Source organism: Macaca mulatta, chromosome 8 (assembly GCF_049350105.2).
Source record: "Macaca mulatta isolate MMU2019108-1 chromosome 8, T2T-MMU8v2.0, whole genome shotgun sequence".
Classification (NCBI taxonomy): Eukaryota; Metazoa; Chordata; class Mammalia; order Primates; family Cercopithecidae; genus Macaca; species Macaca mulatta.
In genome coordinates this window covers 155,338,945-155,358,155 of record NC_133413.1, presented here as the reverse complement: position 1 = coordinate 155,358,155, position 19,211 = coordinate 155,338,945, and the positions used below count along the sequence as shown (strand labels likewise).

The following is a 19,211-nucleotide window of genomic DNA, read 5'->3' as shown; positions in this document are numbered from 1 at the left end:
CTCCCCAACACACTGTACGCCCTCTGGAGAGATGCAAGACCTAAGTGTTGACCTGAGTTCTTACTGCAGTTAAGAGTTTTATGAAGATTGAAATGGTATGTGTAAAGTATTTTATTATTTTTATTTTATTTTTTGAGATGGAGTTTTGCTATGTCACCCAGGCTGGAGTGCAATGGCGCGATCTCAGCTCACTGCAACCTCCACCTCCCGGGTTCAAGCGATTCTCCTGCCTCAGCCTCCCAAGTAGCTGGGACTACAGGCATCCGCCACCACGCCCAGCTAATTTTTGTATTTTTAGTAGAGACAGGATTTTACCATGTTGGCCAGGCTGGTCTCGATCTCTTGACCTCATGATCCACCTGCCTCGGCCTCCCAAAGTGCTGGGATTACAGGTGTGAGCCACCACGCCTGGCCATGTAAAGTATTTTAAACCTGTACCTAGTCCTTGGCAATCTCTGCTAGGCATTACTAACATTAACTGAAAATTAGTATCTCACAGAAGCACTAAGCTGAAGAAATAGACTGGAGTCCAAGCTTCCGGGAAATAATCCAGAACCATCCCATGGAACTCCCCTGCCAAGGGAACTGCTGACTACTTAGGAACCCCACAGCTCTGCTGTGACGTAGGTGAGCATGCGGAAGTCTAGTTTTCCTATTTAACTCTGCTTTAAGAGTCTTGTGCAGACAGACCTGACCACCCAAACCAATTCTTGTTCTCCACTAGCAGCAAGGGAGGCCAGGAAGTGTAGATGGTGGCTTCTGTGTTAGAAAGGCTGCAGAGAGCTTCTAAAACATGAGGTTTTAGGAGATTTTGAATAGTCATAAATGCCCTTAAATGTCCACTAGAAGCTACATTTTTGTAGTTTTTAAATTGTGAAATAATTTCTTTTTTTTTTTTTTTTTTTTTTTTTTTTTGAGACGGAGTCTCGCTCTGTCGCCCAGGCTGGAGTGCAGTGGCGCAATCTCGGCTCACTGCAAGCTCCGCCTCCCGGGTTCACGCCATTCTCCTGCCTCAGCCTCCCGAGTAGCTGGGACTACAGGCGCCCACAACCGCGCCCGGCTAATTTTTTGTATTTTTAGTAGAGACGGGCTTTCACCGTGGTCTCGATCTCCTGACCTTGTGATCCGCCCGCCTCGGCCTCCCAAAGTGCTGGGATTACAGGCGTGAGCCACCGCGCCCGGCCAAATTGTGAAATAATTTCACACACAAAAGTATTACGAGTACCACAAAGAACACCCAAATATCTTCACTCAAATTCCCCAGTTAGCATTTTGCCACATTTGCTGTGTCATCATCATCTTCTCCCTCACTGTAGATACACGTTTGTCCTGAGACTAAGTTGCAGATGTGATGCACCTTACCCCTAAATACATCAGCATGTGCTTCCTAAGAACAAGGATGTTCTTTTTCACGACCATAATATTTGTTGGAAAATGAATTGGGTTTTTTTGAGGCCGGGTCTTGCTCACCCAGGTTGGAGTGCAGTGGTGTAATCACAGCACACTGTACCTCAACCTCCTGGGTTCAAGCAGTCCTGTCACCTCGGCCTCCCAAATAGCTGGGACCACAGGTGTGTGCCATCACCCCCGGCAGGTTACTTTTGTTTTTGTAAAGATGGGGTCTTCCTATGTTGCCCAGGCTCGTCTTGAACTCCTGGCCTCAAGTGATCCAGCCAAAGTGCTAGGATTATAGACGTGAGCCATTGTGCCTGGCCAGAAAGTGAGTGTTGGTGACATGCTCTAATCTATAAACCTTGTTAATGTTTTGCCAGTTGTCCTGGTAATGCCCTTTGTAGAATTTATTTATTTATTTATTTATTTTTGAGACAGAGTTTTCCTCTGGTTGCCCAGGCTGGAGTGCAATGGTGCAATCTTGGCTCACTACAACCTTCACCTCCTGAGTTCAAGTGATTCTCCTGTCTCAGCCTCCCAAGTGGCTGGGATTACAGGCATGCACCACCTCGTCCAGCTAATTTGTATTTTTATTAGTAGAGACAGAGTTTCTCCATGTTGGTCAGGCTGGTCTCAAACTCCCGACCTCAGGTGATCCACCCGCCTTGGTCTCCCAAAATGCTGGGATTATAGGCGTGAGCCACCGCACCTAGCCTATAGAAATTTAAAAAAAAAAAAAAAAAAAAAATTCCTGGCTGAGGACCCAGTCTGAGATCACCCATACGTAGTTGTCATGTCCTTCCATCTGGAGTACTTCTTTAGTCTCTTTTTTCTTTTTTTCAAACAGAGTCTTGCTCTGTTGCCCAGGCGGGAGTGCAGTGGCATGATCTCGGCTCACTGCAACCTCCACCTCTCGGGTTCAAGCAATTCTCATGCCTCAGCCTCCCAAGTAGCTGGGACTACAGGCACCCGCTAATATTTTTTTTTTTTTTTTTTTTTTTTTGTGATTTTCAGTAGAGACGAGGTTTTACCAAGTTGTCCAGGCTGGTCTCAAACTCTTGACCTTAAGTGATCCTCCTGCCTCAGCCTCCCAAATTGCTGGGACTACAGGCATGAGCTACCGCACCCAGCCAGTCTCTTGTCTTTCAAAGATAAATGTTGCCATCTTTGAAGAGCATGAGGCAGTTACTCTGTAGACTGTTCTTTACCTTGGGTTTGTCCAGTGTTTCCTGATGATTTTGCCAGGAACCACAGAAGAGATGTGTCCTTGGTGTGTCATATCAGGAGGTCCATGATCGGTTTTGTGGTCCCTTTCACGTGATGTGATCTTTATCACTTGGTTAAGACTGTGACTGCCAGGCTTCCCCAAGGTAAAGGACCAGCTGTGGAATAAGTTCTTTTCCCAGGAGCCTGGTACCTTTCTGTGGAGAATAGTTTTTAGAAAACAAGATCTGGGTGTTAGGTGTGCTCACTGTCATGAGGGTGTCACTGCTTCTGGGGCTTCTCAGCAGAGAGCTAGGAAATAAATGTATGTGTTTCTATGTAAACACACCATCTTGTATCAATTTAAATAGCCATCAATGTATTTAAAACCATGAATTTATTCCAGTGCCATGAATTCCAGTCCAGTACCACAGGGTTCAGTCTAGCCTTCCTTCTCTCCATACTTTTTTTAAAACAAAAATTTTTAAAACAAAAATATGATCCCTATTATCCTCAGTATTTTTACACAATAGATTTTCTCAATCTTGGAATATACTAAAAGTAATTTTTGAATTGTTAATCCATAACCACTGTGTAACAACAACCTGTTGATGGTCCAATATCTGTCTACTGGCTTTTGCACTTTGATTTGAGGCTCTGTAGTCAAAATACTTCATAAAAAAGATACTTGAGTCTTTGTTTTGTCTTGGTTTTTTTCTCTTTCATGGTGGCTATGTTATTCACATGTAACAATTCATTGTATTTGTTTCTGTTGTGTTCCGTATTAGTGGTTTCCCTCATCCTTGTTGATTTTCTTTTTTTATAGGTAAGTGAGCTCCCTTTTTAAACTATGAAATTCTTCAGAGGGACATTAGGAAAAGAGCGACATGAATAAATACTGAAGTCTATCTTGTTTGTCCATAGACTCAATATCATGAAGATGAAAATTTTCCTAAATCGCTCTGCGAATTCAGTGCATCCCCAGTCAAAATCCAGACAGGAAGCATTTGGGAACTAGTCCACATTATCTCAGTTCACCCAGAAAAAGACACATGTAAGTAGCAGGTGTCTTCATGTTTGTTTGGTAGCAAATAAAGACATCCACTGGACTAGCATAAGTTAGAAGGGCATTTCTTGTCATGGGGAACAGGAGGTGAGTGCCGTCAGGAACAGCTGCAAGCTCTTTGTTCCTCCGCATCCATTTCATTCTTTTTTCTTTAGATGTGGCAAGGAAATGGCTGCTCCACAGTCTGCTCTCCAGTTCACTTGTCCTCACACGTCTGGGGACAGAACCAGTCTGTGAAAGTTGCTGTGTCCTCAGTTCATGGTCTGTAGGAGAAAGTCTGACAGGGCCAGCCTCAGGCGGGTAACCCAGTTCAGTCACCTCTAGGATGGCAGGGTGTGGGTCTCGGCCCGCACGCCAGTGCCAGTGGGTGGAAATCAAGATTTCTCTTTTGGGCATGTTAAGCTTGAGGTGTCTGTGAGATACAAGAGAAGTTGAGATCTCAGTTCACTATTAATCTGGAGCTTAAAGACAGATTTGGTATGGAAATGTGAATTTCGGAGTCATTAGCATTTTTCTTAAATGAGATACGCATCTTTGGGAAAGCATGAGTTACCCTGGGAAGATCATTAGAGGACTTGGGACAGAGGCCTAAGATTCCCCAGCTTTGAACATTCTGGTGGATAAGAGAAGCAACAAAGGCACCTGAAGGGAAGAGACAGAGCTGACCAGGGGAGGAGCCATCGCATCAGACATTGAGGAGGAGGAAGTTGAGACTTGGCTTCAGGGAAAGGGCTGGTGGTCCTGCCAGGGCCCATCTCGGTGTGACAGGGACAGAGGCTGGGTGGCATGTGAGGGTGACAGAGGGACAGAGGCTGGGTGATGTGTGAGGGTGACTGGAAGGTCTGCACAGTCAAGGAGAGCAAAGGCGGGGACTGGTGGAGCTGAGAGGGAGGGAGAAGGAACAAAGATCCCCTAGAGGTCAAGGGGTTAGTCTTGGATAGACAGATACCTCCTGCATTTCCAAGAAGAAAGGAGAAAAATGGGGCAAATGTACTCAGTTTGTAGGTTTGGTGGGATGGTTTCAAGGATGCAGGAGGCAAAGACCTCAATTGCAAATGGGGAGGGAGAGGTTGTGAGAAATTTGAAGAGCGAAGAAAGTGTGGAAGTGTCGACTTGAGGATGGGAAGGTCAGTCCCACAGGCTTCAGCCTGTGCTCACCCCAGAGGCCGGCACCCCACCCACAGGGTGTTGACTGCGCAGACTCCCCCGACCCCAGGTCTCACCATCACCTCCACCACAGCGCTTTTTCCCAAGGCAACACCCAGAATTTCAACAGCAGCATGGCCCTGTTACCTTCCTAACTCGCCTGCCCAGTCTTCCAACATCGTGCTGGCCAATCTGCTGACTTGTGCCTCCTCAGTCAGGCTCCTCTCTGGCCTCATGTTTCTCCCTTTCTAGCCTGGATTTGGTTACTCGTCGTTCCAGTAAATACTTGTTGAATGCTTTCTATCTGCCAGGCATGAGGTGCCAAGGTGCAAGGATACAACAGGAACAAGAGAGGCATAAGTGCCTGCCTTGTGGAGTTTACGTGCCAGTGGGAAGAGAAAATGACTTAATGGTGACGATTGCTGGAAAACAGCACAAAAGCTGGGGGGATCAAGGTCTGTGTGGGGTGATGATTGCTGGAAAGCAGCATGAAAACAGGGAGGGATCGGGGCCCATGTGGGGTCCAGGAGGGGTTTGGTTTTAAATGGGGAAGGTCTCACTGAGATGACATTTGAGCAGTGACTCAAAGCACATGAGAGTGTGTCAAATGAAAATAAAAGGATATTCATGTATCAGGCAGAGAGAATAGTTAATGGGACACCAGGCCTGAGACCTGGAGTGTTGCAGGGCAGCATGGCTAGGAGTAGAGTGAGCAAGGGAGAGAGGTGCTGGGGTGTGTCATGAAGGTCTGTGGCCATGACCAAGACTTTGGCTTTTACTCTGTGTGAGAAGGGGAGATCCTGGAGGGTTCTGAGCAGAGGAGGATGACCTGACTTGCATCTGAATATGATCACTGCTGTGTGGAGAAGACTGTGCATTCCTGACTGTGTTTGCTCCCTTCTGACTCCATTTGTTCCTGCAAGTCCGCCCTTCCCCTCACCTCAGTGCCATTGGGAGACGGCCACCAGGAGACCCACTGCAGCTGAGGCACAGGGTAGGCCACACTGATGGATGCAGTGGACTGTGCAGGGGTCACAGGAAGGAGCTGCCTAGGGCAAGTAAATGACCAGCTCCTCCTGGTCCCTGGTGCTGCCCAGCGTCCAGCCAGACTTGACATGTTTGGGGTACTTCATCCGAAGCCTAGGGAATTTTAATTTCATTACGTCGTCATGTTTCCAAAGAGAAAGAGTCTTGAAATTTCTGTCAACCACAATTTGTTTCTTTCTTTTGACCTTGGTAATGTCGTCAGAAATGTGTTTCTCAGGGAACAAATACCAAGTCCATATGATGGAGAAAGCCTAGGTCATATATTTACTGACTCCATGGGCCTGAGATGCCTCTGTTCAATGGGGGCTGGGGCATGTGGAAGATGATAGGAAAGCCCTCTTTTTTTTTTTTCTTTTTTTTTTTTTGAGACGGAGTCTCGCTCTGTCGCCCAGGCTGGAGTGCAATGGCACAATCTCAGCTCACTGCCAGCTCTGCCTCCCGGGTTCACGCCATTCTCCTGCCTCAGCCTCCCGAGAAGTTGAGATTACAGGCACCCGCCACCACACCTGGCTACTTTTTTGCATTTTTAGTAGAGACGGGGTTTCACTGTGTTAGCCAGGATGGTCTTGATCTGACCTCGTGATCCACCCACCTCGGCCTCCCAAAGTGCTGGGATTACAGGCGTGAGCGCCTGGCTTTTCTTTTAAAAAAAAAAAAAAAAAAAAACCTAGTAGACTAATTATGTTTCTCAAAAGACCCTTAATTATTTAGATAAGTACTTAATATAATTACTTACCAAAAACTGGGCCTTCACGATCGCAAAACAGAAATTGGAGAGAGGAGAAGAGAAACGAAAAAGAAGGAGGGGAGGGTGGAGGGAAAAGACACTCATTCTGTCTGCTGGGATTGGCAGTCTCAGTACTGACCCCCAAACTTCCACCGTAAAAGGTCCATCCCTTTCTCCCCACAGCGGCCATGTGGCCCCTGCCACGCACTCATTGCCCTAGCTACTGCATAGGACTCCGAATGGTATTTGTAAAAGGGCTTGAAACTGCCCCTATAAACTTTATCAAATTAGTCAGGGAAGAAGAGGGGAGAAATGAAAGTAAACGAAGCTTGCAGCACATTCAGCGTTCATCATTCGGTCAGCCTTCCCCCGACATGCTTCCACGTAGGCGTGTGTGCCTGTGTCCTGGAGTCACGTAGACCCTAGATTACAGTTCCCTTCAACTGCTCTATAGATGACAACTTGAACATTATGAAATGCTAAGTTTTCCCTTTGAGATACGCCTTCAGGTCCTGCATACCATACGACTACTGACTGAGCTGGTCTGAAGAACCCCACGAGGAGCTGCCCACACCAAAGAATGCAGTTTCCACATCCTGGTGATGTCATCCCCTCTGCCCTGGCCAATCAACTACCCCAGTTTTCCAGCCCCTCACCCTCCATGATCCCCTTAAAAACCCCAGATGGATTTGAGGGTCTCCTCCCATCTCCTCACTTGGTGCCCTGCAATAATTAAACTCTCGGCTGCATCCCTGCTGTCTCAGTGTCATTGGCCTTTACTGTGCAGCCAGCATACAAACCTGTTGGTCCTGTAACAGGCTTACATCAGTGAACAAGTGAGAACTGGTGCCCACCCCCACCCCTGCCCACTCTGGTGCTGCCCCAACTGTCCTGTGATCCCTTCTCACCTCATGCGGGGGCTGGGGCCCACCAAGGACTGCAGCACTGAGGTGGTGACATCACATGCTGCACGGAAGCCCCTGAGAGGGTTGCGGTCCAGATTTCAAATGTGGCTTGCCCACTTTACATTTTTTTAATTTTAAAATCAACGTAATTCTAGAAAATGCAAATTTGAAAAAGGGAAAATATGTGTCACACATAATTCCACCACTTAACACATTCCCTTAACACCACTTCCAAAGCCAAACCTTAGTGTCTATTAAGCTCTCTCTAGGACCATTTTTGGCAGGAACATGAAAGAATCCTTAGCAAGTTTAGATGGACAGAAAAATAATGTAAGCGAGGAGGAAGGATTACACATTGTATCCAGAGGTATACGCTTTACACTGTAGGAAAATAGCCTGTGGCATGGCAAGAGTGGTGTTGTCTTCAAGCAAAATTGCCATAATGGCCAATGGTTGACTCCTGCACCAAAATCTTTACACAACGCCTGTAGCATAGATAAACCCTCATAAAGATGCTTACCTAACTTCTCCAGCAGTCATGAATTTTGCAAGAAAGTCTGAGATGTGACAGCTGCACATGTTTTACCAAAAAAGCTTGCTCTATAAACAGTACTTTCTGGAGGACAGGTGTGGGGATCGAAACATCGCTTCTGTTTGCAAATTCCTATTAAATGTTTATTTTCTGAGGAACTGGATTTGTCAGCCTCTTTCTTCAGCCTCTCAGCTTTTGAGGGTAGGTTTGCATAGACCTGCTCACCATGGAACATTTGGCAGTCCCAGCTGAGAGACCAAGGAATGGGTGGGGAACCCCAGAGTGGCAGTCACTTCCATGTGCAGTTGCTGCGGCTCACTTTTTAGACACTTGTGGACAACCTCGTGAGTGTGGGGACTCCCTGAAAATGCTGGCGGCTTTAGAGGGATTGGGCATGGAGAGCCATCTGTCACACTGTGGTAAGGAAGGGTGGCGAGCAACACTGCAGTGTGATGGCCACTTCTGTGGGCTGCCCATTTGGTGAAGAACCCAGCTAGCAGCAGAAGTTGATGTAAAATGGCTTGAGGAGGAATTGTCATTAGAGAAAAGATCTTTTTAAAGGCGCTCTGTGGTCAGAAGTCAGCTTAATTAAAAGCAGATATTCAGGCTTTTATATATTTTGCAGTGGGGGGAAGACCTTTCAGCTTTTTTCTATTTTGGACCCTGTTTCTGGGGATGTTATTTTCAGTCAACTAAAACACCCTCCACCCTTTTTATATTATGTTTGGCCCCTCTGGTTTGATGGCATGACTTTTGCCTTCTGGAAAGCTTAAGAGCTCCTTAATTTGGCTCCTCCAAGACTTGTTCTTCCATTTCCTTCCACTTCTGCTTCTCCTTCCCATTGCCATCTTTGATACCACATGCAGAAATCTAGAGACTTAGCAGCCCTGAGACCCCCTGAAGAACACAAAAAGGCAACACACATCCCCTTTTGGGAGTCTCCTGCGTTCCTTGTAGAGTCCCGAGTCGTAAGAAGGTTTCTCTCAAGTGTAAAGTTCTGCTGTCTTTGGCATTGAGTTCCTGATCCCTCTAGCTTGGGGGATACCAGGAATTATTTTGTACTCTGAGAGAACAGGACCTTTGGGTATATAGTGGTTGACAAGTCCCTGGTGAGGGCTGCAGTTTTGGAGATGGCTGACGGTGTTTGCCATGAGTGGTTATTACTGTAGGGAGCTACTCATTTCTTTATGTGTTTAGATAAGAAAAACATGGTTTGGACACCTGGAAGCCATAGAAACACTCACCACTGAGACATAGCCTCCTGTGGGGGATGGGCTGATTGGTGACAGGCCACTCAGCCTCAGGGGAATGTCTTTGCTGGGAGGTGCACTGTGGAAGCATCACTGTGTCCTGTCCCGTGGCATTGCCCCCTTTTTGGGGACCCAGGATTCTGTGTAAAATGGAATCCTTGATTTTGGGAGATCTAAATGTTGCACCTGCTTTTCACATATATATGTATGTATTAGAGCCGGGAAACTGCAAGTGCCTTCTTGGCCCTATTAGTTAATGGGCTCCACCTGGAGCTCGGTGGTCCAGTTGGAAAGTGGAGGCCCAATTTGAAGCTACCTATGTAAATGAAATTAGTTTCCTGCCGGGCGCGGTGGCTCACGCCTATAATCCTAGCACTTTGGGAGGCCAAGGTGGCGGATCACGAGGTCAGGAGATCGAGACCATCCTGGCTAACATGGTGAAACCCCATCTCTACTAAAAATACAAAAAATTAGCCAGGTGTTGTGGCGGGTTCCTGTAATACCAGCTACTTGGGAGGCTGAGGCAGGAGAATGGTGTGAACTCTGGAGGCAGAGCTTACAGTGAGCTGAGATCATGCCACCGCACTCCAGCCTGTACGACAGAGCGAGACTCCATCTCAAAAAAAAAAAAAAGTTTCCTTATAAAATGCTATGGTGAATTCCTGTGATTTTGTGTTACCTTGGCATCCATGGCATCCATTTTTTACTGTCCTATAACACACTCAGACTCCTTTTTAAAAACCTTAGGCCGGGCGCAGTGGCTCATGCCTGTAATCCCAGCACTTTGAGAGGCTAAGGCGGGCAGATCACAAGGTCAGGAGTTCAAGACCAGCTTGGCCAATATAGTGAAACCCCATCTCTACTAAAAATACAAAAATTAGCCAAGCGTGGTGGCAGGTACCTGTAACCCCAGCTACTTGGGAGTCTGAGGCAGAAGAATCGCTTGAACCCAGGAGGCAGAGGTTGCAGAGGGCTGAGACCGTGCCACTGCACTCCAGCCTGGGCGACAGACCGAGACATCTCCAACAACAACAAAAAGTTCCTCCCTGGCTTGGCACGGTGGCTCACCCCTGTAATCCCAGCACTTTGGGAGGACAAGGCAGGCAGATCGCCTGAGGTCAGGAGTTCGAGACCAGCCTGGCCAGCATGGTGAAACCCCATCTCTACTAAAAATACAAAAATTAGCTGGGCCTGGTGGTAGGCGCCTGTAATTCCAGCTACTCAGGAAGTTGAGGCAGGAGAATTGCTTGAACCCGGGAGGTGGAGTTTGCAGTGAGCCAAGATCCCGCTATTGCACTCCAGCCTGGGCAACAGAGCAAGACTCCGTCTCAAAAAAAAAAGAAAAAAAAAGTTTAAATTCTTGCTCTGTGCTTTGAGATGTAAATTTGTTATCCTTTTTTCCTCTAAAACTCAGTAAGGTCTTTGGTCATGTGGGACAGATTAACTTGTTTCATTTGCAAAGTTTGAATCCAACTGTTGTTTTAAACTAGTGAGTTTTACCTATTTCGTTGCTAAAATTTTAAAATCAAAGCTATAAAATCTTTGTATTTTATTTGTGTGTGTGTGTGGTGTCTACATGGTACCAAATTGATTTATAAATAAGTGCTCGTAAGTTAATAAGCCCAAATATTTTTCAAGTTCATGTGACTTTAGTAATCTTTGGTAAATAAAACTAGATTTTAAATTGTGGGTGACATAGGAATGTCTTCAGGATTGTCAGTATTAATTTAGACACGTTCTCCTTGGTCTACTAGTCAGACAGGTTTAGAATATCTCTGCTAGATGTTTTAAGGTCATAAAACTGTTGATTCTGTGATATTTTTGATACTTGTTTAACTTGTCTGTGAGCTTAGGTCTTAGACCCATTCAATTATGGGCTCTAAACAAATGGCCATGGTGAGGCCTGGTGACGTGTGGAGTTCTCTCTGCCCCAGCTGTGCCTCCTGACTATGCTGGGAGATGCAGACATATCTTCACATCTGTCCTCTGTGATGAGCTCTCTACATGTAAATTCAGGACCCAGATGGGCCATGCTCTTCATACTCATCCCTGGGTGCCATGTGGGTATTCCCCAGAATGTCTGGGGAAGACATTAGGACGGTACTTGTGTCATAGTTTCAAAATTATTTTCAGTAATTTTAAATCGTAAAGTCACATTTTGCCCAGCACTTTGGGAGGCTGAGGCAGGTAGATACTTGAGGTCAGGAGTTTGAGACCAGCCTGGCTAACAGGGCAAAACCCTGTCTCTACTAAAACTACAAAAATTATCGGGGCATGGTGGCACACGCCTGTAGTCCCAGCTACTCGGGAGGCTGAGGCAGGAGAATTGCTTGAACCCAGGTGGCGGAGGTTGCAGTGAGCAGAGGTCATGCCACTACACTCCAGCCTGGGTGACAGAGTGAGACTCTGTCTCAAAAAATAATAATAATAAAACATCAGGATGTGGTTTGTTTTTTTCTTTTCCTTTTTTTTATTTTAGTTTGAGATGGAGTCTTGCTCTGTCGCCCAGGCTGGAGTGCAGTGGCGCCATCTTGGCTCACTGCAAGCTCCACCTCCTGGGTTCACGCCATTCTCCTGCATCAGCCTCCCAAGTAGCTGGGACTACAAGTGCGCACCACCACACCCGGCTAATTTTTTTTTTTTTGTATTGTGTTTTTTTTTTAAGTAGAGACAGGGTTTCATCGTGTTAGCCAGGATGGTCTCGATCTCCTGACCTCATGATCTGCCCGCCTCAGCCTCCCAAAGTGCTGGGATTATAGGCATGAACCACCGCGCCTGACCGTTTTTTTTTTTTTTCCTTTTGTTTTGTTTTCTGGAGACAAAGTCTGGCTCTGTCACCCAGGCTGGAGTACAATGGTGTGATCATAGCTCACTGCAGCTTCAAACTCCTGGGCTCAAGTTATCCTCCTACCTTAGCCTGCCATGCAGCTAGGACTATAGGGGTGTGCCACCACACCCAACTACCTTTATTTTTAAGTTTTTTATTTTTATAGAGACAAGGTTTCACCATCTTGCCCAGTGTCATCTTGAACTCCTGGGCTCAAGCAGTCCTCCTGCCTCGACCTCCCAAAGTAGTGGGATTACAGGCATAAGCCACCACACTCAGTGGTTTTTGCTAAAGAAAAAATAATTTTCTCTAGTTTAGAGGTTATTTACAGGTTGTTTCAAAATGAAAGAAAAATCATATAAGTCTAAATGGATCTAAAAGTTGGGAAAGGGAAAAAAGTAGAAAAATGTGTAAGAAGTCATAAATGGGCTATGGAAGTCTTGTGCAGTCAAAAGCTGAGACTGGATGGATTAGTTTATAAGGTTGTATTAAAATTAGCTTTAGCCGGGCGCGGTGGCTCACGCCTGTAATCCCAGCACTTTGGGAGGCTGAGGCGGGCGGATCACAAGGTCAGGAGATCGAGACCACGGTGAAACCCCGTCTCTACTAAAAATACAAAAAATTAGCCGGGCGCGGTTGTGGGCGCCTGTAGTCCCAGCTACTCGGGAGGCTGAGGCAGGAGAATGGCGTGAACCCCGGAGGCGGAGCTTGCAGTGAGCCGAGATCGCGCCACTGCACTCCAGCCTGGGCGACAGAGCCAGACTCCGTCTCAAAAAAAATAAATAAATAAAAAATAAAATAAAATAAAATAAAATAAAATTAGCTTTAGTATTGATAATGGATTAATACAAAAATAAAATTTGGTTTTCTCTTTTGAACAATAATTTCATGTATAATAATATTAATAACAGAAAAATATTTTTATTCACCTTTTGAGTAAACTCCAAAAAAAAACAAGGAGAGGAGAGACAGATTCTGTCTCATGCTGTCTTTCTTAGGTCTTTTAATTGTTCCAAAAACTGAGTCTCCTCTCTATCATTTTTTATTATTTTAATTTATTTAGTTTTTCTTCTGTCTATCAAAGTGTAGAGGTTTTTGCTTTCTGAAATCTTTGAATTACCACTTCGGCTAAATGAATGACTATTATCTTACAGTGAACTGTCATCCTATGTTGATCAACTGTTTTAAACCTTTCTTATTTTAATATCAGGTGTTTTAAATCTTTGATATTCGACATACTTCCCAAAATCACATTTCAAATTCTAAAATTAAGTTTTTTTGACCTGAACTAACTTGGACATAACAATTAGGGCCCCTGGTGGCCAGGCACGGTGGCTCATGCCCGTAATCCCAACACTTTGAGAGGCCAAGTGGGCAGAACACTTGAGTCCAGGAGTTCAACACCAGCCTGGACAACATGGTGAAACCCCATCTCTGCAAAATATACAAAAATTAGCCGGGCATGGCAGAAAAAGTTTTCTTTTCTGGAGTCCCAAACGAGGTACAGGACGAAGAGGGGTTGAAGGCCAGAGGCCCCGGGCTTTAAGACCGCTGTCTGGAGTTGCCTGTTACAGGCCTCAGGGCTCACCTGACTGCCCCTGAAGCAGCCAGAGCCCACCAGAGCCCCTCAGGGGACAGCGATCCCCTGAGGTATCCCGGGGCCACCACCGGGCCACGGAGCAGCACTCCAGCCCCACTCCAGGGTCATTTTTTGCCCTCTCCCATCTGAGCAGTGTTACCAGGCCCCAGGGGGACCTGAGAATTAGGGCCGGCCTGGGTGGGGTCCCATGGAGTACTCCAGCGCACTCAGGGGCTCCCTGCAGACGGGGGGCCTTCGCCCCGGAAGCCTGGACGCTGAGATAGACTTGCTGAGCAGCACGCTGGCCGAGCTGAAGGGGGGTCGGGGTCATGCGCCCCTGCGACCAGACCAACAGGCAGAGCCCCGGCCACCTCCTGCCTCCCGCCCGGGCTCTCTGAAGCCGAACCCAGCCTCGCGCTCCCCGCGTCTCCCTATGGGGCCCCACTGCAGCCTCTTATGCTGCCGCCAGCCCCCCCGGCCGGCCTTCCCCGTGCAAGCAAAGGTGGCACAGTCAGTGAGGGGCTGCGGCCCACCCAGGCGGGGAACCTCTCAGGCCTCTGGGCCCCTCCCGGGCCCCCACTTTCTGTCCCAGGCCAAGGTGAAGTCTGGGGGCCTGGCTATAGAAGCCAGAGAGAGCCAGGGCCGGGGGCCAAAGAGGAAGCTGCGGGGGTCTCTGGCCCCGCAGGAGGAGGAAGAGGACGCGAGCACGGCCCCAGGTGCCCCTGAGCCACCTCAGGAGGATGAGCTTGTCAGGCTGTCGAAGAAGCAGGTGCACGACATGAACCACCCGCCCAGCTGGGAGTACTTTGGCCAGTGTGGTGGCTGCGGAGATGTGGTCGGGGATGGGGCTGGGGTTGTGGCCCTCGATTGCGTCTTTCATGTGGGCTGTTTTGTGTGTTCTACATGCCGGGCCCAGCTTCGGGGACAGCATTTCTACGCCATGGAGAGAGGGCGTGTTGCCAGGGCTGCTACGTGGCCACCCGGGAGAAATGTGCCACGTGCTCCCAGCCCACCCTGGACCGGATCCTGCGGGCTATGGGGAAGGACTACCACCCCAGCTGCTTCACCTACGCCCCGACGGCACCCCCTTCACGGTGGACACTACCAGCCAGATCCACTGCATTGAGGACTTTCACAGGAAGTTTGCCCCAAGATGCTGAGTGTGCGGTGGGGCCATAATGCCTGCGCCAGATCAGGAGGAGACTGAGAATTGTTGCTCTGGATCGAAGTTTTCACATTGGCTGTTACAAGTGCGAGGAGTGTGGGCCACTGCTCTCCTCTGAGGGCGAGTGTCAGGGCTGCTACCCACTGGATGGACACATCCTGTGCAAGGCCTGCAGCTCCTGGTGCATCCAGCTCTCAACCACCTTCACCACTGACTGCTGAGTCTTCCTAGAAGTCCCTGCTGGGTTCTCAGTTCCGTTCCCACCCTTCAATCGATCACCCTCCCTGACATCCCCCTGTATGACTTCCTCACCAAATGCTGTCTCCTCTTTCTCCAATCAAGAAATAATAATCCCTCGAGTTTACAAAACAAAACAAACAAAAAAATCAGCCGAGCGTGGTGGCTCACGCCTGAGCCTGGGAGACAGAGGTTGCAGTGAGCTGAGATCGTACCACTGCACTGTGGCCTGGGTGACAGAGCAAGACCATGTCTCAAAAAAAACCAAAAACACAACTTGCCACATTGTGTCCAGGCACAGTGGCTCATGCCTGCAATCCCAGCACTTTGGGAGGCCAAGGTGGGAGGATCACTCACAGAGTTCAAGATCAACCTGAGTTAAAATATAGCAAGACCCTGTCTCTACAAAAAAAAAAATAATTAATTTTGAAAAAACAATTAGGCCGGGTGCAATGGCTCACGCCTATAATCCTAGAACTTTGGGAGGCCAAGGCGGGCGGATTGCCTGAGCTCATGAGTTCAAGTCTAGCCTAGGCAACACAGTGAAACACCATCTCTACTAGAATACAAAAAATTAGCTGGGCGTGGCAGCATGCACCTGTAGTTCCAGCTACTCAGGAGGCTGAGGTAGGAGAATTGCTTCAACCCGGGAGGTGGAGGTTGCAGTGAGCCGAGATCATGCCACTGCACTCCAGCCTGGGTGACAGAGCAAGACTCCATCTCCAAAAAAAAAAAAAAAAAAAAAAAAAATTAGGGCTCCTGAAAGGCCAAAAGAGACGTATTAGGCTAATTTGGTACATTACAAGTATATAGGAACCATTGTCAAATAAGAAATGGTGTCTAGGCCGGGCATGGTGGCTCATGCCTATAATCCTAGCACTTTGGGAGGCCGAGGTGGGCGAATCACCTGAGGTCAGGAGTTTGAGACCAGCCTGGCCAACATGGTGAAACCCCATCTCTACTAAAAATACAAAAATTAGCTGGGTGTGGTGGCACATGCCTATTTTAAGTTTCTTCATGATGTTTTTAGTTGGCTCATTAATGGAATAAGTTCTTTTTTTTTCCATTTTGGCATACAAATTCTGTCTCTGTCTCTCTTTTTTAAAAAAGAAACAGGATGTTACTCTGTTGTTCAGGCTGGGGTGCAATGGCACAATCACAGCTCGCTACAGCCTTGACCTCCCAGACTCAAGTGATCCTCCCATCTCAGCCCCCACAGTAGGTGGGACCACAGGTGTGTGCCACCATGCCCAGCTAATTTGTGCGTGTGTGTGTACAGAGTCTTATTATGTTGCCAAAGCTGGTCTCAAACTCCTCAAGCATTCCTCCTGCCTTGGCCTCTCAAAATGCTAGGATTACAAGTGTGAGCCAACACACACAGCCCAGATTCTCTTTTTGATTGTAATCCTTCTGCACATTATATTTCTACTATTCAAATTATTGTTACATATCTCTCATTTTACTTCTTCTGAGAAAACAAAAATGGTATTTGTATTAGTCTGTTCTCACGCTGCTGATAAAGACATATCCAAGACTGGGCAATTTATAAAAGAAAGAGGTTTAATGGACATACAGTTCCACATGGCTGGGGAGGCCTCACAATCGTGGCAGAAGGCAAGGAGGAGCAAGTCACATCTTACATGGATGGCGGCAGGTGAAAAGAGCTTAAGCAGGCAAACTCCCATTTTTAAAACCATCAGATCTCACCAGACTCATTCACTATCACAAGACCAGCACAGGAAAGACGCACCCCCATAATTCAACCCCCACCAGGCTGCTCCCATGATGTGGGAATTGTGGGAGCTACAATTCCCATGAGATTTGGGTGGGGACACAGCCCTTCAAAATGAGATTTGGGTGGGGACAGAGCCCGACCATATCCCTATTGCAAAGACTAGAGATGGTTCAACAAAGCTGGCAAATCTCCCTCATTTGGAATCCTGCTGGGCCCAGTCTGTTTTCCGTCAGCAATGCTCTGCTGCTAAAGCTATATATCAAGCACTCTCCCTCTGTGCCCAGGGACTCCTCCAGAAGAGGAGGGCACTTGAGATAATAAGGGTGGGTTTCACAGAGTGGAGTGTAGGAAAATAACCTGTTGCCTGGCAAGAATGATGCCCTCTTGAGGCAAAGCCACTGTGATGAGCAGTGGTTGACTGCGGCATACGAAAGGGTCCTGTGGCAAGGTCTTTACACAATGCCTGTGGCATGGATAACCCCTCATAAGGATGCTTATCTAACCTCCCCATTGGTCACAAGTTTTGCAGGAAAGTCTGAGACATAACCAGCTGCACATGTTTTACCAAAAAAGCTTGCTACTTTTTGGAGGGCAGGTGCAGGGATCCATCATCTCAAAGCTGCCTAAGACATGACTTCTGTTTCTAAGTCCCTGTTGAATGTTTTCTTCTGGGAAATGACTTATCAGCCTCTTTGACCTCTCATCTCCCTCTGCCTTTGGCGGTAGATATGCATAGACCTGCTCACTGCAAAACATACTTCTCACATGACATAATGAGCAATCTGGGGCCATTTTTTGATGTTTGATTATTGTCAGTGTTTAAGTCTCACCCTCCCTCTTTCCTTTGTGCTCACACCTGGGGAAACCGGTAAGAAAGCCTGGGTGCTCCCTTCTTTGGTAACACCAGAAGATTCGAACAACACAAGCCCCTGCCTGCATGTGGGGACTCTCCCATCAGTCCCACCCCAACCACAATAAAAACCCAGTCCAGCCTCCTTTCCTTGCTGTCTCAAGCCATTTTGGACCCGCCTGGGAAGCCTCGCTGCTGCCCTCAATTATGTATAAAATAAACCTTTTCACACCCTCCTTGGGGTGTGTTTATGTAACATCATCAGTCTCAAAATTGTGGGTGGGTCATCTGAGTCTGCAGGTAACCATACAGTCGGCACTGTCAGCAGATGTCTGGGTGATGACCGTCCCATCCAGTGGTATGTCTTCCATTGCCTCGGCATATTCATTCACCAGCTCTCTGCTGGCTGGCCAGCATGTGCTCTGAGCTGTGCTGCTTTGTGTGTCGTTGTTGAGTCCAACAGAACCCTCCAAAAAAAGCTCCAGGGCCTGGGGGGAAAATAGGGCCTTTACTGGGCAAATTTCAGCTGGACCACCCACCTGAGGCTTGAGGGGCAAGAATCACAGTCACCACTGGCCCCTGTTGTGTGTGGGGAGGGGTGGGGAGCACCCTGGCTCCCAGATACCCCATGTGGCTGCTTCTATGTGCAGAGTTTTCTCTGCCCATGGGCTAAGCTCTGAGCATTTCCAAAAGTCAGAACATCAACTGTGGAGACTGCTCCCCTATGGAAATTTGACATAATCAAATGATGGGTTAAGGATAAATGTCATAATGTGGGTATTGGAATAACCAGCTAGCCATTTGGAAGATAAAATTAGATCCATTCTCCACACCATGTAGCAGAATAAACTGCAAATGGAACAGAGAGGTAATTGTAAAGAAACAATACCAAACAAGTACTAGATGAAAATATGAATAAATTATTCTAGAAACTGAAAGTTAGGGAAATTTTACTATTACTCAAAATCAAGAAACAAAAGAGAAAATATCCATAAATTTAACCACATGAAATTTTTTTACATGATCAAAACCAACAAAGTAAAAAAATGACAAACTGAGAAAAATATTTATAACATATTACAGATAGCACATATAAAATAATATACAAAAGATTATTTTAAGATTAGAGTTGTCAGGCCAGGGTAAGTTCATACCTGTAATCCCAGCACTTTGGGAGGCCAAAGTAGGGGGACCACTTGAGCCTAGGAGTTCAAGACCAGACCTGGCAACATAGGGAAACCCTGTCTCCACACAAAAAATTTTTAAATTAGCCTGGCGTGGTGGCACGCTCCTGTGGTCCCAACAACTTTGGAGGCTGAGGCAGGAAGATTGCTTGAGTCCAGGAGGTTAAGGATACAGTGAGCCATGATGGCACCACTGCACTCCAGCCTGAACAACAGAGCAAAACCCTGTCTAAAAAAGATAGGGTATCATTTTCAAGAAATGTTGAAACCACTGAGTAACACAAGTGAACTCCAGTCCTTACCTCATACAATATATAAAAAATGACTCAAAATGTATCATCAATTAAATGTACAAAACTTAGAAGA

The 19,211-nt window shown here is 47.1% G+C and overlaps 1 pseudogene; it reads left to right on the top strand.

The window, feature by feature from the left end:
• Positions 1-11,344: 11,344 nt before the first annotated feature.
• LOC106999994 (thyroid receptor-interacting protein 6-like) lies at positions 11,345-15,060 on the top strand (annotated as a pseudogene).
• The last annotated feature ends 4,151 nt before the right edge of the window (positions 15,061-19,211 follow it).